This window comes from Lutra lutra, chromosome 5 (assembly GCF_902655055.1).
Source record: "Lutra lutra chromosome 5, mLutLut1.2, whole genome shotgun sequence".
Classification (NCBI taxonomy): Eukaryota; Metazoa; Chordata; class Mammalia; order Carnivora; family Mustelidae; genus Lutra; species Lutra lutra.
Window position 1 is genome coordinate 89111853 of NC_062282.1, and position 23230 is coordinate 89135082.

Here is a 23230-nt window from a genome sequence, read left to right on the forward strand (position 1 = left end):
GTCCAGGGTTCAACCGCTCGCGTCGGCGCGGCCTCAGCACGCCAGTCCCGGAAAGGGCGCCACCAGCTGCCCGGTTGGCGTCTTCAGGCGACGCCGAGGACCGGGATCTTCTCCTACGCCCGCTGGCGGCAGTGGTGCTGACGGAGCCACGTGCTCCCCACCGAGCCGCTGCCCAGAGAGAGGTCAGTGCAGGCGGCCCAGAGGGCCGGGCATCCACGCGGCCTCCCCTCGGGTGGGATCAGGCGACGGTGGGAGCTCCTGCTGAGGCGCGGGGGGCACTGCAGGGGCTACATTCACCCCGCGGTGTTGGCTGTCCCAGGAGGCAGACCGTGGTTCCGAAGGCTGCGACCGGAAAAGAGGTTGCCGGGTGTGGGAGGCCGGAGGAAGGGGCGTTCCGGCGTTTGTTCCTTCCAAACAGTATCGAAGCAAGAGACAGACCTGCACCACTGCCGCCCGCTGCGCTGACTATACCCAGATTTTTTACAGTATAATATTGTAAACGTATTTTCTCTTATCTTTGATTTTCCTAATAACATTTTGTTTTTTCTACTCTGTCATGGCAATAGAGTGTATAATACATATACCATACAAAATGTTTTAATCAAGTGTTTGTTATTGGTAAAGCTTCCAGTGAACACTAGGCTGTTAGTATAAGTTTTGGGGGAGTCAGAATTTACAGACGGATTTTTGACTGCATGGGTTTTGGTGTCTCAGGGGCATCAAACTCCCATGCTGCTCGGGGTAAACTGTACACCCTTGTGTTTGACTTCACCGTACCCCCAGGCTAATCCGTTCTCCACTGAGCGGTTTCTCACCTATTTGAAATGCTTCATTGAGCTTTTAAATAAAACCTGCTGTGCTTAACCGTACCTGCACTACCTGACCCTTTATCCTGCTCTTCCTCTTGCTGGCTATTTCCGGCTTCTCTGTTCTTTTACTTGAAGATTCCAAATACTTTCTGGCCTCAGGGTTTTCACCTATGCTCTGCCCCCTTTCTGGAACTTCAGCTAATATTCAGCCAGCATGCTCCCATTCAGTTACACAATTTGTGAAAACAGTGAAATAACGTCTCCACCTCATTGCTAAGCACTGCTACCATGCCCCATCACACTCTTGCATACATCTGTCCACCTTGCCCCTTTCCTGGAATCCCCTGGACTTCCAGGCTGCCCAGAAACTAAAGGAGTCATGCCTGGCTGGCCATCTATGAGGTCTGCAAGACCCCGCGTGAGATAGGACTCAGCTGGAGAGACAAAGCCAAGAGGAGATAGATGATAAGAGATTTATTGCCAAGAATTGGGTTAGGTAGCGGTGGGGGAAGGCAAGGCAAGTCAGAAATCTGTGGGGCGGGAAGGGCAGACTGGAAATTTCAGGTACCAGCTGCCACAGCACTCCATTAGAGAATTTTTCTTCTGGGAAGCCTCAGTTCTGTTCTTAAGGCCTTCCACTTGACTGAATCAGGCCCACCAAGATGATGTAGGATAATCTCCTTTACCTAAAGTCAAGTAATTGTGAACAGTAATCGCATCTACAGAATACCTTCACAGCATTACTGATGTTAGTGTTTGAATGACTAGGGATTGGTGACACATAAAACTGGCCATCAAAGATGTTGTTCCAGCAGCTTGTCTCCCTTACTGGTAGTTCAATATATTTAATCTCATCCGTCCCTAAACTCTCCCTTCCTCTCCACCCTAGCTCTTTAGATGGTGAATACCTTTTCTCCTTTCCCTCCTTCAGGATCCCACTTTAAATACCATCTTCTCACCAACCATCTCCTCACCTCCTTATTATCCTCTCTGTGTAGGTACCTGCCCAACCCTAGAAGGACCTGTACTCTATTGTTTCTCTTCGCTGCACTTACCACAACTATGTGTTCTGTTTGTTAACTGATTTTTGCCTCTCATTCCTACAAAACCTTGTGTCCCATGAGTGCTGAGACTTCCATTTGTACCACATTGTTTGCCACAAGTTAAAACTGCCATGACAGACCCATAGCAGGAGCTCCGTTAATATTTGTTAAATGAGTGAATGTCATCAGATGGCTGTGATTTGAGACACAAGGACCCAGCTTGGTATCTATTTTTACATAGCCTTTTTGCCTTGCCCTGAAGCTAGCTTCTCTGTTCAAAGTCTCACTCAGTCCAAAGTGATTGTTTTGGCGCAAGCAGAGGCTCAGGGCAAATACATGGGTGAATCATTGCTTTTAGAGAAAACCATGGAGAGCTGGCTGACAGAAATTAAAAGAGCCATGATGTGGGTTCCTTCAACAACCATTTTTATTCACGTATACGGCCTTCAGTCTTCCTTCTGATGTCTGACCCAAGTCAGCTCCCACTAGAATAAAGGGTATTGGTTGGAATTGCTGCTTTGGTAGTAATTAACTGACAAGCAGAGTAGAGAGAACTCAAGAAACGATGTTAGGGAGATGGCCCTCCTTTTTTAGCGGGCCCTGAAGTAGGACATGATCAAATCAAAAGCTCAGATGTAGAACCTCAGTAACTGAAGTGGGCTCTCTTAACTATATCTCATCAGGAATCACGGAAGCATCTTCCAAATTGCTCAGAACTTCATCCGTTCTCTACTGTCCATCTTTTAAATCTTTCTCTTCTCTTCTGATCCAATGGCATATCTAATAGATTTCCACCCTTAGCTTCCTTATTCTGTGTATGGGATATCGGACGGCAATGTGTGCTATATCAGTGGACTTCCTCCTATGTGGAATAAAGGCTTTATGGATTTTCTTGGTGAAGAGGATATTCCTCCCCCCACCACTTACTTGCTAACACATATAGAGATTCTGAGTCACCAGTGAAAAAGCCTTTAGGAGATTTGTGCGTTTGATGGCCTTTGCATCATTCTCATTTCATAGGATAAAAAGAGGCAAATAGATGTTGTCTTAGAAGAGCTTTATATGTTGGAGCAAAAACAGACAATTTTAGAAAATGGTAAAACTATTTCTGTCCACAGTAAAATTGCATGGTTTTGTTTAAGTCGTCATGATGACTCTAGATCAGGGAGAGTGGAGTATGATTCAGAGTGTATCTGTGATACACTATCCTATAGATGATCTAAAACAAGCCATTAAGCAAAAATATCCATACAAAATTCCCTCCATATTCCTAATTTTGTTCAGTTGCTCTTCTCAATCTGTTCACCTGCCATGAGAATATGAATAATACAATATGATATGGCTAAGGTCAGTCAGGAGAATATGACATCTACTTGCAGGACATAGATACCTGCCCAAGACCAAACTGGGAAGTAGTTGAAGTTTAGAGTTGAGGCCTCCAGTCCAAATATAGACTGTTTTTTCACTTTAAGATTTTTTTGGTTTTTCTCCTCAGGAACCAAAAGTTCCTTGCTCTTTCTCTTCAAGACATAACTCAGATCCTTTATAATACTGCCCATAATCACATTGCCTGTCTCTAAATTCCTGTAACACAGTTGGTCACTCTTATGCCAACTTGTCCTGTTATTTTTCATTATAGATTAATTTCCTTGTTGCCAACTTAAGTTATGAATTCCTGAAGGGCATGGCTCTATTTTCTCTGTCTTTGTTTCCAGGCACTCCATGGCATAGATATTTTGCCAGTTCCTTCTGGACGAAAAATGAGGTTGTGGCAGAGAATACTTGGTTGTTCATCAAAATTTGCTTTTGCTTCTATCTAGATGCACAGCTAGACTGCATTTCCCAGCCTCCTCTGCAGGGAAGCTGAGCACTGTGGCAGTCTGTGCCACTTCTAGGCTTATTCCTAGAATTTATGTTTCCCTTCCCTGTGCTACTTTTTTTCTTCTTCTGGTAAAAAATGAGTTCTTAGGGATTGGCAAAACCACCAGATGGAAGGAGCTTAGGTCCTGCAGTGATCTTGTTGAGTAAGCTGCCCACAGACCAGAAACATCTGCCTTGGACTCTTGGTGCCCATGAAATGAACTGCGGTTGTGTGTGAGCTATCATGTTTGTGGGTTTATTTTTTAGGGCGGCTACCAGTCGTTCTCCTGCACCTAGTAATTTTAGTAGAAAAAGCTGGAACTGGGGCTTAATACTTAGCTCTGCCACAATGACCAAACTATGTGATTTAAGGTAAGTTAGTTAATTTCTCTGAGCCTCAACTTCATCACCTGTAAAATGTAAGCAACTGCCTCAATCAGTATGTTGTGAGAATTAGATATGTGAATGCAATCCCTTACAACAGTGCCTGGTACCTCATGGGCACTCAGTGAATATTAGTTCAGTACCACTCTGATGTGTGCTTAGGATTAGAACTCTTAAATGTTCACCCCTAGCACAGATCTAAGATTTTAAGTTAGAGTATACAAGGACTTCACATTAGGCCAATCTGTGTCTAAACAGATAATTAGGGATAATTATGCTGCTATTTAGGTCAAAGGCACTCTTCTTTCTAGGCTGAGCTATTCAGTACCTAGGAGTAAGTCTGATCGCCCATTAGGTATTAATTAGGTATTAATGATTAAATGACAGGTTGTTCACCTAATCATTGACTTCAGGAGAGCTGGAGGAAGTAGACATTTGGTTGATTTGGTCAAGTTAAATTTAGAGGACTGAAATAGTTACTGTCTCTGCTGTTGGGTCCCCTGGACTCTTAAGGGTTCTCAAACACAGCAGTCTCTCATGCAGCATACAATAAGCAAGACTGAATACAGCAAAATTTAATTAGGCATATATTTGCAGGTTGAATAAATCTTTGATACCTGCTTTTAGCCAGTTTTAGGCCTCTTGCATTAATGTGTTTATTCCTCTCTAGTTAACATCTGTCTTCATGTTCAAGGTTTGGACGTATAATTTCTTATCATCTCCAAAATCTATTCCATCTATTTTCAGGAGATTTAACATTTTTTTGAAGATGGGATGTGGAAAGTAGGAGTCTCTAGTAATTTTTCCTAACACAAAAGTTGTATATCCAAATAAAACTTTAAGATTTGAAGTCATGCTCTTCTTTGCTACAGTTTTCTCCTAAGAAAGTCACAGAGATTTGGCATTCTTTAATTTTTTATGTAAGGAAAAAATGAAAGGGTTTTTTAAAGGCCAGTTTCTTAAGTCTATCACCCAAATCTGGAAACCAGGCCAGAAAAGATTTTTAAAACTGACCACGTATAGGTGGATGTTTACTGTAGCATGACCTGTAGTTTAAAAAGCAGATAATCTCCCCTCCACAATAAACCCATCTAATGTCCATGAAGAGGGAAATGGTTGGTTAAATTACACACATGCACACACACGTAGTATAATTCCACATTTATAAAAACAAAAAAAAAAAAAATTCAAACAAAAACAAACTCCCTATATTTGTGATTATACACTTAATATAATTAGTAATATATCTTTAGGGAAAACTATAAAAAAAAAACATAAAATTTTTCCTGTTGATTATTCAGGGCCATGGATAGTTAGGGCTTGTGACTGGAGTGTGTTAACTTTTTTGTGGATTCCTACATTGTTTGACAGATACAATAGGAAGGTATTACTATTGCAATTTTAAATAATTTAGAACTCTTAAGAGGTCTTTAAATGTGAAAGGCGTTCCTGAAAGATATGAGTACCCACAGAAACTGCTATTTTAACACTTCTTAGGATTTTACAAAGCTTTAGTGTACTTACAAAACTTTTGTGTACCAACTCATCCTGGAATCTACAGATTTTCACGTAACTGACCTTGTATCAGAAGTAGGCAATGCTAGGGATAGTCATGAAAGCAACAGTCACATTCATTTAAAAAGCAATATGAAACAGGCAGAGTATGTTACAACTTTGAATATAAAAATAGCTTACAATGAGTTGATCTGAAATCAGTTAAAATAAATCTTTGAGTTATTAGTAAGAAAAAGTATTCCACATTCCATTAATTGGAAGAAAGGAAAGGAGAGAAGAAAGAAAGGAGAAAAAGAAGGAAAGCAAAAGAAGGAAGGAAGGGAGGAAAGAAAGGAAAGAGGACAACTAATTAGGTAGCTTGACTGCCTTTTCTGCTGCTGGTGATTGTAGAAGGTCTCAGGCATTGGGGTCAGAAGTAGAAGAGAAACAGATGTGATGGCAGCAGCCCAATGTTTCAGAGCATCTCATGAGGTACAACATAGAGCTGGGTTGTCAGACTAAGTGGGATTTGAGGACTTGGCTATCCCCTCTTCCCTCACCAAAACATGATAAATTTAACTGGGACTAGGGCTCTCAAATTGCTATAGCCTTGCAGTTGGGTTGGTCCCATTTCCATGACCATTACAAATGGGCCACAACCCACGGGTATTGTGCATGCAGTATACTACCAGCTGAAGTGGAAAATTACACCCTGCCACAGAGGGGCCCAGGTGTCTTGTGAGTTCATAGAGTGACTGACTATGGATGTCTCACAGATGACATTCATCATCACTCCAAATTTATGAGCAGCTACCAATTAGAAGTAGGTGCACAACACAGAATCCCTCCCCAGCATTGTGATGAGGAATGGAATATAATCTGGATTGGGAAGCACAGAAGTTTAACATGTACCAGGAATGGAAAGGCTAAAGGATAATAGGAGTGAATCCCAAAGAGAAGGGACAGTTGGCCTGCCTATTCAAAATGGGCTGGAAAGTAGGAGAGAATATAAAATATGAATGATACCAATTGAGAGAATGGTCTTAAGGAAACCAGAGAGAAAGCAACATGATTAGAAGTGAGGATTATGATTCCATCCCTTAACTTTGGATTGTTTAAGGGAGAAGTACATTTTAAGAGTAGGCCACGGAAGGGACTCTTTGTCCAAACATATAATATCAAGAATTTGCATCGACTTTATTATCTTGGTGAGGGACAGATGACTTTGTAAACCTAAGGAAAGTTAGGGCTTTTCAGAACAGGCTGGCCAGAAATCCTGCCCCTCGGCAAGTTTAGATTTCCTCTCCAAATCTCACATATTTGCTTAGGGCCAGATCCAACCTTTTGTTCTCAAACAATGCTGTATTCTAAAGTTCTTCTGAGGAGAATCCTGCCTCCTGGACGGGCCTGACATCTCAAAAAGCGAGTCAAAAAGACTTCCATGGAGTCACACAGAGTGAGAATCTGGCCCATCAATTTTCTGGGCTCCTTTTTTTTTTTTTTTTTTAAGCACAGCCTGTAAAGGAAGCAGGAGGCTGTGTAGCTCAGCCCAGCGTGCAGGATGGCTGGCTTCAAGCAAAGCTGCAGCCAGACTCAGGTGACCCCATGCTCTTCCTGCAGCTTGCTGAAGTGAAGCCTTCCACGAAGGGCTCGAAGAGAGGGTACACCGTTTTGATTTGGGCATTTGTTTAATGTTTCCTAATCACACATATATCTTTTAGCTGTCCACTTCAGACTTTTGTCTGAATTGCTCATTCTTACAGAGTATAAAATACAGTTCTTTAACTTGTCTATTTAGAAATGGTGAAAATGAGGACCTAACTTAAAAAATGGTGTATGTGCATATATGTACATCTACATACATAAAATGACCGTAGTGTTATATGTTAACTAAGATTCTTTATCTAAATGATAATAGATTGGAGTATAAAAATTCATCCAGGGGGTCACTCTGAAGTAGGAGAACCTGTAGGCAAACTAATATGGAGCAGAGACGGGCAACTGGGTGCCTTAGTCATTTAAGCATCTGGCTCTTGATTTCAGCTTAGGTCCTGATCTCAGGGTCGTGAGATTGAGCCCTGTGTCAGGCTCTGAGTGTGGAGCCTGCTTAGGATTCTCTCTGTCCCTCTGTCCCTCCCCACCCTAATCACACACTCACTCTTTCTCTCTTTAAAAAAAAAAAAATTGGAAATGCAAGAAAAAAAATTAATAGGTATAACTCTTACATTCTTTGCAATAAGTGCCTTCTCCACTTCTTCCTTCTTGGATTTCCCATCTAGAGTTCTTTTAAGTTTTTCCTAACAAAAAACTATTTTGAGTTGATGTCCTTAATTACACAAAACAGGAAGGCAAAGAAAGTTGAAGAACTACTTTAAGCTAAATTACTTTAAATTAAAATATTATGAATGAGTCTGAAAATATTTAAAACATCTAATGGTTTGAAACAAAGATTGTACATAGTTTTAGCACAATTAGAACTCAGAGAATTCCTCTAATTATTTTCCCATGTAGATGTAGGTAACCGGTCCAAGGTCTCTCATCTAGTTAGTTAGAACAGATTGGAAGTGAAGGATCTCCCAATTTTTAAGCTAATATTCTTTCTACTTAGCTCTGTGGTCTTGGGAATAGTTAATGAATCTTTTCATGCTTCAGTTTCCTCCATGATGAAATGGGCATCGTGATGATACATAATTCATAGAACTCTTTAGGAGAATTAAGTAATATATATAAAGTTCAGAGAAGAGCACCTAATACATGATAGGCCCTCTATAAATATTAGCTATATTGTGTACCACCTTGCCTTTCTATTAGTTTACTACGAAAAATAGTGTTTGAAATTAATCCTTTTGAGTGTTTAGCTACTGGAAATGTAGAATCCGTGATGACAGTATATCTTGGATGGGAATCAGAGATTTTTTTGTTTCTTTTCTTTCCTATTCCCAAAAATGATTTTGTAGAGCATCTTCTTTATTCAAGCCTGATTACTTCTTAGATAATCAATAAAATTGTCAGGATTAAATAGACAAAATGCATGGGAGAAAGAATATGTTTTCTGTCTCCTCTCCCAAAGTAGACATTGAGTCCAGGGTGTGCCATTAACTGCCATCGTAATTATCATGAACGGTGATTTGGAATAAGTTGAGCTGACACACTGAACTAGGGAAAAACACATATCCATTTTTCATGAATCACTCAAAATGCCACCCGCTCAGTGAAATCCTCTCCAATCCCACCATCAGAACGAATTGCTCCCTGGTCAGGGTTCCAGGCCATCTGTGTTTATACTTCACTTCTGGGACTTATCAGTTTTCCCCGTGCCTTGTTCTTCCATTGCACTGAAGTGTAGACTTGCAAAAGCAGACTTTGCCATACCCATCTTTGTTTCCAGAATCGAGACTACCTCACAGTGCTTACAAGTATGCAGTCGTATCTATTGAATCAAATTCTTAGACCTTACTTAGAAATAAGTGAGCATATAAGCTTTTTTAATTTTTTAAAAGATTTATTTATTTATTAGAGAGAGCACGAGTTAGGGGGATAGAAGGAGAGGGAGAGAATCTCCAGCAGACTCTGTGCTGAGCACAGATCCCTGGCTCTGAGATCATGACCTGAACCGAAACCAAGAGTCTGACACTTAACTGACTGCACCACCCAGATACTCTGAGAATATAAGCTTCTTTTAAAACTACTGTTATTTATTGAGCATGTATCATGGCTTCAAAACTGCTAAATTCATAATGACCGTGTGAAACATCATTATTTTCATTTAATAGATGAGAATAACTAAGGCTCAGGAAGAGTAAGAGCTTTGTTCAAGGTTACACTGTAAGTGGCAGCAACAGAATGTAAATGCCAATTCTGATACCGCTCCTTGGCAAGAAGAAAATAAGGATTGGACACTCCTTATTTTTAATACTTGATCCCTTATAATCCATCCTGAAGCAGGTTCCCACTATAGGAATGCTTTCTCTTTAGGATGGTCATTTTGCAATATTTTATCTCCATGTAACACCACATGTTTTATATGAACAGCACTAACATCAAGAAGACTGCCAGTACCCCTCCCCACTGGGCCATGCAGAACATTCAGGCATATGAGCCCTGTGAAAAGTTCTTGTGGACTGACATGATCTTTTGGATTGGTCTGGCTTTGTTTTGTTGCTGTCAGTGACTTGCTCCTTCCTCTGTTTTGATACACCTTATGTAGGCTATCACAACAATGCCCATACCGGTAGAACTTGTCTGCATCTGCTCATGGGATTGGCTTCCAACGACTTCACCTCAGAACTGCAACATAAACCAACTCTTTTCCAGCCTGAAACCTATCCAGCCCTGCACAAGTGTACTATACGCATATCTGAGACAAGTCTGTTCAACTCCACTTGACATTTCAAAGGCTATAATTTGAAAAGTGGACTAAGCCCTTTAAATATACCGCTTCCCTCAGTTTCTTCAATTACACAATTTTTTAGTTCTTTTTAATCTTTTTCTTAAATTTTTATTTATTTACTTGAGAGAGACAGCAGAGAGAGAGAGAGCATGCACATAAGCTGAGGGCAGGAGCAGAGGGAGAGAGAGAAGTAGGTTCCCCACCGAGCAGGGAGCCCGAAGTGGGGCTCAATCCCAGGACCTCAGGATCATGACATGAGCCAAAGGCAGATACCTAACCAACTGAGCCACCCAGGTGTCCCTTCTTTTTAATCTCTTAGCCACTTTATAACCTTGTGTTGGATTATCCTTTGCAAGAGCATTTGCATTTAATTTTCTCACACTAATCAGAACGGTGTGCATTTTAGTCATGCATGTGTCGGGAGTTAGGAAAGCCAATAAATTAACCACATATTAATAAGTAAATTAAAAGAGAAAATATAGTAATGGAATATGTGTCTTAAGATGATTTAGCCCCCTAATTCAATGCTACCCACTAGCCCATCCAACTATAGCTTTCTTTTTTCTCTAAGTGCTATGGCCACCCATGGGAAAACAAATAAATGTTGAGAATTAAAAAGACACTTTTTCTTCCAACAAATAAAGACCAGAGCATCTCCTATTTTCAGTGTAGAATCAGTGTGAAATTAAGACGCTCACAGTAAGAGAACAATAGAAGCTAACCTGGGGGAAATGAAAGATGACAGCCATCCAAAGCAACAGAGGGAATAGAAGTCCTTCATGGTAGAACCCAGCACGCAGCCCTTCCCTCCAAAGGCAGGCTCTGAGTGCAGGAGCCTGGAGCGGCGGGGGGGGGGGGGGGGGGGGGGGGGGGGGGGGGGGGAGGTTTCCCAATGTCCTGCCCCTCCCCCTGGGGAAGCCAGGGTTGGGTTTGCAGTTATCACCGCTCACAGCAGACAGGCAGCTTCCCTGCCAGGCCCACTCTTCATTCTCAGTGGGCTTGTTCAGCTCCATTTCCTGGAGAGAGCATCTCCTCACAGTAACTTCTATCACATGCTGTGAGCTTGCCTACGTTTGGGGCATGACATATTGATTTGCGGCACAATTATGTGGCCTGTCCAGGGACGACCAGAGAATCCCGCAGATGCTTCCCTGCAGATTGCCCTTTCCAAACTCACTGTTTCATAGACCGGCAAATCCCAGTGGAGTAAAGAGTTTAACACCAATGTGAATTTTCAAAGGAAAAACATCAAAGGTGTTTCCTCTTCCTCATCTTCTTGTTCTCCTAAGTGTCTAAGTATAAGGCAAGAACAAAGTGAGGAAGGGAGGAAACAGAAAAATAGGGACAGGTCCTAAAACTACAGACGCAGCCTCGCACAGGTAGCAGCAAGAAAGCCATGGTTCTGTGACCTCATAGAACACACCCGGCCTTGGTCTTTCTCAGTCTGCCATAAATCTCAACAAATAAACTAGAAAGTTCTTCTTTCCTCAGGGTCCTATAGACTTAAAAAATATCACAGTTTGCTGAATCCTGGAAACATTAGTACTGCGAATGGCACAGCCCAACACAGTTGACAGGGCCGAAAGAAAGCAAGTCGGGTCTTGGTTTCTAATTATCATTCTCTCCTTAATTTTTAATTGGCAGATCACTGTACAGGAGTAGTTCTCTTCATCTGTAAAAATGGACATGGCGAGTGCATTCCATAGGTATGGAGAGAGCGTGTGGGGGCATAAACTAGAGTTGTGTGAAGAATACATTCCATTGGGTGCATATCTGGACCATGAAGGATCGCTCTGGTGAGTCCTATGAAAATGTGGTGGTTGTATTTCTTACTGTAAAGACTTTCAGTGTATAAAATTTAAAAGGGGTGATAAACTAGACTGCTTGCTGCTGGGATATGTGCATGCATGTTTTTATTACTCCATGTAATTCTGAGAGCCTCAGGTTTTGTATAGACAGAGAGTTTAAATTATACCATTATGGTCTCTCTTCATCTTGACCTTAAATCTCCTTCATTCCCTCGTGAGGCTGGTGTTTGCCGTATCCCCATCCAGTCTGTCACGCGGCATAGCACTCTCTCTCTGTCTAGTGCACTCTGGTCTCACAAAGTGAGGCCCCTTCATTCCACGTTTTCATTTAATTTTTATTTCATTTTTAGTTAAAGATAGAGTTGCATTCACTTAATCCTGTTTAGGTTTGCCCAGTCTTCAACTTCAACCTCCCCTTCATCTGCAGACTGCACGCTGTCTCCCAGCTGCCTTCCGCTGACATGGGCATGATATTAGGAGGCAGGTCAGAACACTACAGTTGTCACAGGGCATCTTTACTCAAAGGTGTCTGCTCTTGGCTATTTGGACCTGATATATTTCAGTGTATTCCTGGTATGTGGGAGCATTTAAGTTCCAGAGTGATCGATGTCATATGATTACATAAAGAGATAATTGATTTTTAAATAAGTTGCTACATTTTTCTTTCTTTTCCTTTCCTTCCCTTCCCTTCCCTCCCCTTTCTTTTCCTTTCCTTTCCTTTCCCTTCCTATCCTATCCTATCCTCTCTCTCTCTCTCTCTCATTTATCAGTACTGAGTTGGCTCCTCTTCAAACATCCATGTCATACTTGGTGAGCACGACAAGGGGCAGAGAACTCTGCTCTGGTAGACTCTGTTGCATGAGAAAGACTCATTAGAAATAGAAATGTGGGGGAGTGCCTCCTTGTCCTTACTGTCCCTGAGCTGTCCTGCCTAGCAGGTGCCACCTCCTACTCGATTGCAAACAAGAAGCTCACAATAGTTCTCAAGCAGCAACTCTGTTGTCATTATCACCAAGTGAGGTTTGGAGCCAGGCAGCCCAAATGCCATTCTAAGTTTGTAAAACATGCAAGGATACATAAGACAGGGGTGAGTCTGCAGAACTCAGCACACGTGCTCTGAAAACAGGGAGGAAGCCCCAGGCAGAACTCATGAAAATGGACTGTGCAGGAAGTCCCTGAAAAATAATGAGAACCAGATGGATCTAATCATTTGAGAGAGGGAAGGGTGATGATCTTGAGCAGATTTATCCTCTTGATTCATCAGGTCACAAGGCCCGACCACATTCTTTACAATATCTGTTGACCCATGCACCATCCCTTTTTTCAGTTCATATGCTGTTAGCTTTTTTTTTTTTTTAACATACTGTTTTAAGACTCACTTGGCCACCTTGGAGAGACAAACACCATGAACCATTTCACAGCTCAGCTTTCTAAAAATAAGCGCATGCAACTATGTGAAATTATTCTGAGTTTCTAAAAAGCAGGATGAAAAGTACAAAAAAGTATGAGGAGTGAAGGATTGTTCTATTACCTTATGTACACTGCCACAGTGAAAATTCTTGCCATTTCACCATTTCAGTGGCTTTTGTTCCATTTGCAAAACTAACCAGCCCCGTACATATAGTCTCTTGATTTATGGATGTATTTTGTCAACACTTTCATATTTTTGAAATCAGGTATACATTGCATAATTAAATGAAAAGCAACCTGCGAGTTCCCAGAAATATAAGTTGTCTTTTGTGGTAATTGCCTGAACATGTATCAGTGTAAGCATGTATAAAGGTAGCTGTCTGGGTATTGCCGCCTCCAATAAGATGTTTGCTATTATTGTGCCACCTGTGGTTGAATTTCATTGAGAATTGTCATTCATTAATTGACATATGAAATACCTTAAAAATTACTACGATCTAGCAGGGAAATGAGAAGTTATTAAATGCAGAAGGTTGTCATCTGACAGATGGTTTAGAAACAGGCAGTGGGAACCACCAATCGCTCAAAATAGAGCACAGATTTTCCAAAGCTTGGTTTGGAATGACATGACGCATTCAGGTGCTAGTTAGGATTATCACCAGGGGATTGATTGAGGCCAACAGCTTCTGACTAAAGTTTGAATGAAACTGCTGGATTCCTAAAATGTTGAAGTCAGTTAAACAATAACAACTAACCACCTAGCAAGTTTAACAAGATAGGGGAAGCAGGTAAAAACACACGGATCTTCAGGTACTCCGAGTAAGTACACATGATGCTAAGAATTTCAGCGTTATGATTGCAGGTTATAATAGATCTAGAGTAAGTTTTATAGGTGTTTTAGATCAATGATACATCTTCAAGTCCTGTGGAAACAACAGAATTGAATGAGAGAATTCATTGATAATACCATGGTTGATAGTGGGAAAAACGACAAGACTATAATCTCACTTTTACTTTGGCACTGAACATGAGTTGGCAATGTTTTCTTTGGGCTATGACTGAGAATATATTTCTTTTGTTGTGTCTTTACATTCATCTCAGTAGAGCTAATTGAACTTGAATACCTCTAAAGACCTGTCTTACTCTTGCAGTGATGTCCCATGCTTTGGTAAGTAAGCACAAATACTACAGGTTCCATTTATTTGTTGGCCTCACTCTTTCTTAGGCCGAGCAGCCAGAACAATTCATAAGCATAAATTTCATTAAAAAAAAAAAAAAAAAACTTGGTGCCATTGTTGAGGAGAAGATGCAATCTTTGGCCACACCTCTCATTTAAAATATATGTCTGGAGTACTGTGCCACGGCTCCCAGCCCATTTGCCCTTATGTAGGATGACCTACAGTTTCAATTTGCCTGGGGCAGTCTCAGTGTGTGTCTGTGGTCCAAGTGTCCCTTCTACTTGAACCTTTTTCCAGACAAAAGCATCCCTTATTGAATAGTAAATAATACAATTACTCTACTCATGCATAACATGCTAAGGAGACTAAAGAAAAAAAAAAATTCTCAAGAAAACAGATGTCAGTCCACTCAAACTCCTCACATGTGTGGAGTCTACCAACTACCCAGAGAAAAATCAATACCAGTCTTGCACATCATTCTGTCAAAGCAAAGAGCATCATTATAAAACCCAGCAGTATCCCCAGGACATGGCTTTAGTATATCCTGATCAAACATTTGGTGACAGAACATGTACCTTGTTGTATGCTATGTGGATTCAGTTTAGTGGACAAGGAAAATTACCATGTGTCATTATGCAGGTACTCCTTCCTCACAAAGCTCAAAGGTGCAACCTCAGCCTGACTGCGTGCATATAGGCCTGAGAACACACAGCGATCCAGGAGGCTGAACGTGGTGTAATCACGACTCACTCCCTCCTTCAGATGACACATGTTGAAAAAAGGCAGCAAGAGAGTGCAAATCTGGCATATTCCTGCCTAAGGACACTAAGTGTGCAGAAATGCAAGGCCCACATACCTCTAACAGGTATTCTTGGAAAAGATGACATGCTTTGTTCTACTTAGAAGTATTAAAACACTCTGCTGTTAACAGTAATATCAGCAAGGTATCTTGTACAATAGTTCGTTTCTAAATGGAAACTCTTATCTAGAGTAGCTAGAAAACTCAAGTACAGAAAACTAATCCAGGCTTCTCTGATGGAAAGAGAGGAGAAGAGTGCAGGGCCTTCACATTGCTTCAGGAGTTTCACTTCTCTTAGGGATCACGTCACTTGACCACGTTGTCCTTTCTTTTAATGCAAAAGTAAATTTAGGTACCACATTCCTGGTTTTTTTTCCTAAGGTAATTTCATTTGTATACATTTACTTTCTTTTCTAGAGCTTTGTTGTAACATTAATTAGATTGGACAATTGTTTTCAAGTTTTTCTTTCACCTTTACCCTGTTACCAGTTATGATAATTGGAACTTGAAATTTTTATGCTTATGGCATATTTTAGATGTACCAGTTTTGTTTAACTGGGTAGCTGATGTTTGAAGGCGGCAAAAAGATTGACTGCCCCCTCTTCCCTATGGAGAAAAATCTGGATTGCGAATGGGGCTGAGCATCCCAGCCTCCCATATACCCTTAGATCATGGTTTTTATGAATTGCCCAGATCGAGATATGTCTCTTTATGAGGAGAACTGGAAAGAAACAGACAGGACAAGATGGGCAGTTTTGTCAGTCTAAGACACCTCAGGTTTTTGGGTCTCTCCCCTCCCCTCCCAATCCCGGATAACCCCACCCTCCACATCCACCCCAGCTTGGCATTTTTAATGTCTGTGGGATTTTCCATTTCCTGCATGGCTGATGCAGAGCTATGAGGTATCCACTGGTGTCCTCATGACCTGAAAGGACTTATGCATGAAATCCAGGAAGGGACTAGAGAGACAGTTCCTCTCTCTTATGTACTGAGAAGCCATTTTACAGCAGATTAGATTCCCTCAAAGGACTTTTTAAAACCCAGAATTCTAGTTGGCAAGATTGTTGTAAATTTTCCATTTTCCTCTTTGATCCTCAAATAAGCATGCAAGATAGGGAGGCCTGTATAATCCCTTAAGATCATTTCAATTTGAAGATGTATTGACACTCATAAATTTTCTTAGTGACTTTTCATTCAGTTGAGTATCTGATTATGCTAGATAGTTTTGATAATGCTGTGCTTTCCATATAAACCTGGGATTCATCTTTTTAAAAGTAATTTCAGACTTGCAAACCAGAGCCAGCATATGCAGAAATAAACAAATTCCTTGTGTCTGGTTAGCTGCAGTCCATACTGAGTATGTTCTCTGCACATGTTAACAAAGAACTCAGTAGGTTTTGAGCTGCAGTTATCTGCTAATAGGCTCTGCACTGTATTGCTGCTAAACAGGAGACTGGAGGGCTATTTTCCAAGAGAGAGGAGACAAGAACAGAGGGAGAAAATGGCAAAGGAATTCTTCCTCAGAGGGTCATTATTCCAGATGTACCACATTCCTTAGCATAAGACTTGCTTCTTTCCTCAAACATTAACTTATCTTGTTTGATGTAGCAGACATTCCAAGTTAGGGTTTCTCAACATCAGCACTATCAAGTTGTTTTTGTTTATTATTATTATTATTATTATTATTATTCTTGGACTTGCACCTTGTAGACTGTTTAGTAGCACACACACCCAACCGCTACCCATGCCAGTGGCCTCTCCATCCAGCTGTGACTATCAGAAATGACTCCAAATACCACCAGGGCATGTATAGTAACTGTGGGCTGTATAGAGCATGGTGAGAGCACAGAAGACAGATGAGGACAAACTAAGGGAACAGGATGACCTGAGCCATAGAGGCAAGAAAGTGTGGTATGAGAAAAGGGTTGGTGTGGCTGGCATCTATAAGTCAGGGCTACCTGTGGTGAGGGAGAAAGGTGAAAGAGAGGCAGGCACCAGACCATGGAAGGCCAGCTTCTTCTGTTTGCTCCTTGTGAACTAAATTTAGCTCATATCCACACCTTAGTCATGCCATTTAAAAAACCTCACATAAAAGATTATTTTAAATCTTGGCAGCAGAATCGTAGCAGCATTTTTGTAGAAGATGAATTAAGTCATATTTATGGATCAAGTTTATTCTGTTAGGGCCAAATACATATAGCTAAATTATTTTTTCCTAATATTGGTATGCATTCTTTGAAAACTACTTGGAATATGTTCATATCCTCACTCTATCATAAATCCTTGCTCCAAATATTTTTTTCTCAACAGGTGCATTGGAATACATGTTGATTTCTAGCTGCACTTGGTCTTTTATCAAAATGCTGGCTTTGAGCAAGTCTGAGAGAAGAGATTTATCCATCTGCATTCTATTTCAGGCAGAGCCATTGACTCAGGGAGTGAGACACTTGACCTACTTGTGGCTCACTTAAGCCCAGCAGGAGAGCTGCAAAAGTGGGGCCTCTGATTCTAATAGCATCAGCACTGACATTTCCTGGCAAAAGGAGATTTAAATTTAAATAGAATGGGACTCTAGCATCATCATTTTGTTACCTTCTCTTGGGTGAGTTAGTCCTGTGAAAGTTTTGTTAAAGCAAATGAAGTTTTAAAACCCACGATAAATTAGAGTCTAATGAGATTCTGAAACAATCTTCCTTTTCTTTCCACAAAAACCAAATGTCTGCTGGGAATGTGGTGTCTCCCTTTGGTCTCCTTCTTTGTTGAAGCATTTGGGAAAATTCCAGTTCACTTCCACATACACTTATGGCATCCCCTCTGAGCTAACCATTGGATCATGAATACAGCCTAATGAACGTAAGGTGAATGAAGACCTGATACACTGAAGAAAGAAACAGATCATTTTGAGTCAGTGTAGTAAATGCATGTCTGAGGGAAAAACAGAAAGAAATAACTAATCTAGTGGGAGTGGTTTGCAGTAGAGAATCTGTAGGAGGGAGAGGCAAGGCATCCTAGAAGAAATACTCTGGGAGCTGCCTGTGCAAAGTTGACGGGTAGGTGCCAGGTAAAGAAGAGGGGCAGTTGTTCCTGCAGAGAGGAGAGCAAGAACTAGCAGATAGCAGTGAGCTCAGAGGATGGAAGCAAGAAGTGAGGAAGGCAGGAGGGGCTGGGAATGAGGCCAGCAGCCCCCTCAAAATGAATGTGGACTGTATCCCATATGTGCTGGATCATAATATGATAAAATCAGAGTTGTTTTTTTGTTTGTTTTTAAGATTTTATTCTTAAGCGATTTCTACACCCAACGTGGGGCCCGAACTCACAACTCCAAGATCAAGAGTCACATGCTCTTCCAACTGAACCAGCCAGGCGCCCCATATGGGTATTTTAGAGAAATCACTAGTAGCTAGGTGGAAAATAGGTTTGAAAGTGATAGAACCACACGTAAGGAAACTAGTTAATGGTTTGTCATAGTTGCTGAGGTCACATAAGTCTGTACTTATAAAGTGGCAGTGGGTTTAGACAGAATAGCTTCGAGAAACACTTAGGCAGGTTGGCTTGGTGACTAAATGAGCTTTAAGATCTTAGAAACTATTATTAAGAGGAAAGATGGAAAGTGTATATCTTAAGGACACATTGAAGTTATTATAATTGTTCCACCTGCAAGTAACCATCCATGATTTTTGATGAACACTCAGTCAAATAACTAGGAGTTAAAATAAAGTAACTTGAAATGGGGATGGGGAAGGTGGGCAAAGTTGGGAAAGAAAGGATAAGAAAACATAAAAATAGGAGTAGAAGGCGAACTTAAAGTAACTTCCTACTGGTGCTATAAATATGATTTTTACTGGGGCGACTGGGTGGCTCAGTGGGTTAAGCCTCTGCCTTCAGTTCAGGTCATGATCTCAGGGTCCTGGGATCGAGCCCCACATCGGGCTCTCTGCTCAGCAGGGAGCCTGCTTCCCCCTCTCTCTCTGCCTGCCTCTCCGCCTACTTGTGATCTCTCTCTCTCTGTAAAATAAATAAAATCTTAAAAAAATATATCATTTTTACTAGAATTGCCAAAGAAAGAATCATAGAGCACATGTGTAAAGTTTGCTCCTTCTTTAAGTGAAATAGTCTCATGTCTGCTGAAGAACTGTGGGCATGGTAGTGCTTGATACATGATCATTGATTGTAGACCTAATGGAAGGAAGGAGAGTAGGGAAAGGAGAGCAGAGTAACAAGATGAAATTATGCCCACAGGGAAACAGGCTCAGTAATAACAGGAATGCTTGAAGAAAGATTTAAAGAAACACTTCTCAAATAATGATGATCAGACCCTGAAAAATCACAGTAGCCTCAGTGAAGTGGTCAAGAGCTGAGATCCTAGAGCCCTACTGCCTTTGTTGGAATCCTGAGTCTACAAGTTAATAGCTCTATGAACTTGAGCAACTCCCTTACCTACTCAGAGGCTCAGTGTCCCCGTATATAAAATAGGGGGACAGTTGGAAGAGTACCTGTATTATTAGCCTTCGTGAGGATGAAGTGTTTGCACATATAATGTGCTTAGAACAGCAGCTGGCAAAAAGAACAAATCTGGCACAAAGCAAGATCTATTTAATATGGACTGTTTTATTAATAATATTCTGATCTGTTTCTTTCTTCAGTGTATCAGGTCTTCATTCACCTTACGTTCATTAGGCTGTATTCATGATCCAATGGTTAGCTCAGAGGGGATGCCATAAGTGTATGTGGAAGTGAACTGGAATTTTCCCAAATGCTTCAACAAAGAAGGAGACCAAAGGGAGACACCACATTCCCAGCAGACATTTGGTTTTTGTGGAAAGAAAAGGAAGATTGTTTCAGAATCTCATTAGACTCTAATTTATCATGGGTTTTAAAACTTCATTTGCTTTAACAAAACTTTCACAGGACTAACTCACCCAAGAGAAGGTAACAAAATGATGAAATTGGTTGAATATGGCAGTACTTCTAATTTTTTGATGGTTTGGGAGTCAGGGGAGGTGCAGATTCCAGTTCTTTGAGACCATGCCAGTGGTTTTGAGGTTCTTATCATTCTAAGGAATTGATTTATAAGCAAAGTCACCTGACAGTCTTGCCCATGACCTCCAGTCACAAGGTACAGATATTTTGAAGTGACAGGCAATCCACCAAGAATGTAGCTTACTCACAGTAGGGTTCATGATGCAACGGAGGCTGCCTGTTCTTCTGTAGGAAATCTACTTCCTTTCCAGTCATTTGGCAACTGCAGGACAGGGAATGGTTGGGACGCATTGTCTATAAGTGCCTCAGGTTTCTGAAAAGATGGTGTGATACTCCTCTAAAGAGTCATTCAGAATACAATTACCATATATTTGTTGAATTGGACTTAGCCCAACTTAGCTCAGTATCAAGAAAAGGAGATCATTTTTGGCAGCTGCAGACAGAGTACAAAATATTAGGACATACAAGACTAATTTCAATTCCATGGCATGGAATCTGCAAATTATCATTTGCTTTTGAAATGAGCTACTGGCTGAGTCCTGGAAATGGCTGCCAGACACATGCAAAATGACCCAATTCAAAGGGAATATTTTTGTACTGAAAGATTGAGGACATAAGTGTTTGCTTTACTGAGTATAATTGTCTTAAAGGAAGCAATGATGGGGAAGGAAAGCAGCCATTTTGCAGCATTTACAATCCACAACACAAGGGAAATTGTGCTTTCCATCTAATGCTCCCTTTTAAACATAGGAAAAACAGGAGTATACACCTTTCCAACGGCAAATTGCCTTAGCTGATCCGTGCCTCAATTAATACAACTAGAGGAACACCTTTCAATAGTGAGATTTTCACAAAGAACCAACTGCTTGTTTTGGCACACGTGTAAGTAAAGGCGTTGATCGAAGATGTCATTTTTGCCTGTTGACTGCGCTCCCACCTTCTCCCAAGTACTTGCCGACTGTGATGCCTTTAACTCCTAAAAGCCAGTGAGTTCCAGTTAACTATAAAATGTCACATCCGTCTGCATTTCACTGAAGCTTTAGGGTATGTGTGCATGTGTGGTTTGATTTGTATTTGGTTTAAAGTAGCATCACGTAGAGTACCTTCTTTTAATATGACTGTTATCTTTTATTTTTTTTTAAAGATTTTATTTATTTATTTGACAGAGAGAGATCACAAGTAGATGGAGAGGCAGGCAGAGAGAGAGAGGGAAGCAGGATCTCTGCCGAGCAGAGAACCCGATGCGGGACTCGATCCCAGGACCCTGAGATCATGACCTGAGCCGAAGGCAGCGGCTTAACCCACTGAGCCACCCAGGCGCCCCTGACTGTTATCTTTTAGATAGGGAAACTATTGCAGGGCAGAAAAGGGAAAACTCAAATGTGTGTGTGTGTGTGTGTGTGTGTGTGTATTGTCTGAGCAATGTTAGGCATATGTTAGGCACTCCCACAGACTATCACAACAAAGGCATCTTGTACAATTAAACTACCTCCCAGCACTTACATTAGACTGCTGTTTTTGCGATAACTAATCCTTAGTCTAAAGCATGCAACTACGGTTTTCCCATTAGGGCTCTTCTCTTTCCTTCAGCTCTGTGTCCTCTCCTCTTCTCTCACCCACCAGCCCCGCAAATTCCTCCATCTTATTTCTACACCCTGTTTTCAGTATTCTTTGAACAGGGATGGTTAAGAAGTATTTGCTAATGTCATTTTACAGAGCTTTCCAAAGTCTAAGTGATAAATAATGCTTATTTAGATCCACATCAGGCCCAGCACTTCGCTAAGGAATAATCCTTAGGCTCAAGGTGTTTATAGACTGCAGAGAAAAATGAAACATATTTGAATCACAAACTCTGAGAATTGAAAGAAGCTGAGAAGCTATGTGATCAGCTTTCTTACTCTGTGGAGGTAATCTCTCTACAACATAGTGATAAACTGTGACTCAACCCAGGCTCCTGGGGTTCCTAGGCTGGGGAAATGACTGCCATTGATCTAGTTAATGCACATTTCTCTTGAATCATGGGATAAAATTGGATTCTCACACTTTTTCCCACTGGCCCTAGTTTTGCTAAACTGATTTTTCTTCCGTATGTGAGCTCCTCAAATATTAGAAGTTTTCTTTTAATACCAGAGGTATGTCCTAGACTTTCTTCTCACTCTGTCCACTTCCCTAAGCAATCTTACCTGTGTGTGGTTTTATAACTCTCAGTATCATGGCGACTCTCAAATGTTTCTCTCCAGCTCAGTTCTCTCTCTTGAACATCAAGTCTGAGTGTTCACGTACTTGCTCTCTATGTCTCACAAGTCCCTCACATTCTGTGGTCTTCAGCATCTCCCTCTGGTCCCAAAACTATCTTCTTTCTTCTGAGTCCCCTGTGTTAATGACACCCTGACCCACCTACGTGCTCAAACCAAAGAGTCGTCTTTGACTCCTTATTCCCTTTCCTCCCAGGAAAGAAGCAGCCACTGAGGCTTTTTAAACTCAATTGACATAATAAAATGGATTATTTTAAAAGAAAAATTCATCTGTAGTAGTATTTCAAATAGATTAGAAATTGATGGAATTAACATAAGGAAAGCAGAGCAAGAAAGCAGATTTTGTAGGCAGTAATAGAGAGGTGAATGGATGAGTGTTTGAACAAGAGATTGGAAAAATAAAAGCAGAAAGAGATAACACATTATAAAGAAAGGAGTAGGACAATTAATGTATTATATAATACAGTGATTTAAATTAAATCTGATTTGTTTAAAAACAGGGTGCAGAATCATCTACTTGAAATCTTATCATTAGCTAGCTAGCATGTTTTCTTCTGTGAGGAACTATCATTCATAGTCAACAACTTTTCATGCTCTGCTTCTAATTCTCCCAGGGATGGGAGATGTAAGAATGCATGAGTAGTGTTTTGCTCTTGTTTTCTGAGGATTTATACCAGGTTATTTTCTTCAGGGAGTGACTGGAGAGAGTCCCAGGCTAGTTTATGGGAAAGAAGCTTCAGTGATATTAATACTTCACTTTGAAGATAATTTCATATGCAAATAATTCTCATGGGTAGGAAATTCTGTCATGTATTTAAAC

General features: G+C 40.9%; 1 protein-coding gene across 1 annotated transcript in view; it reads left to right on the top strand.

Moving 5' to 3' along the window:
- Positions 1-23230, top strand: part of RAB3C (RAB3C, member RAS oncogene family) — a 645683-nt gene that overhangs the window by 130870 nt on the left and 491583 nt on the right. The window contains exon 4 of the mRNA XM_047729420.1: positions 11625-11776. The gene's annotated coding sequence lies outside the window, so the exon portion shown is untranslated. The remainder of the gene's footprint in view (positions 1-11624; positions 11777-23230) is intronic.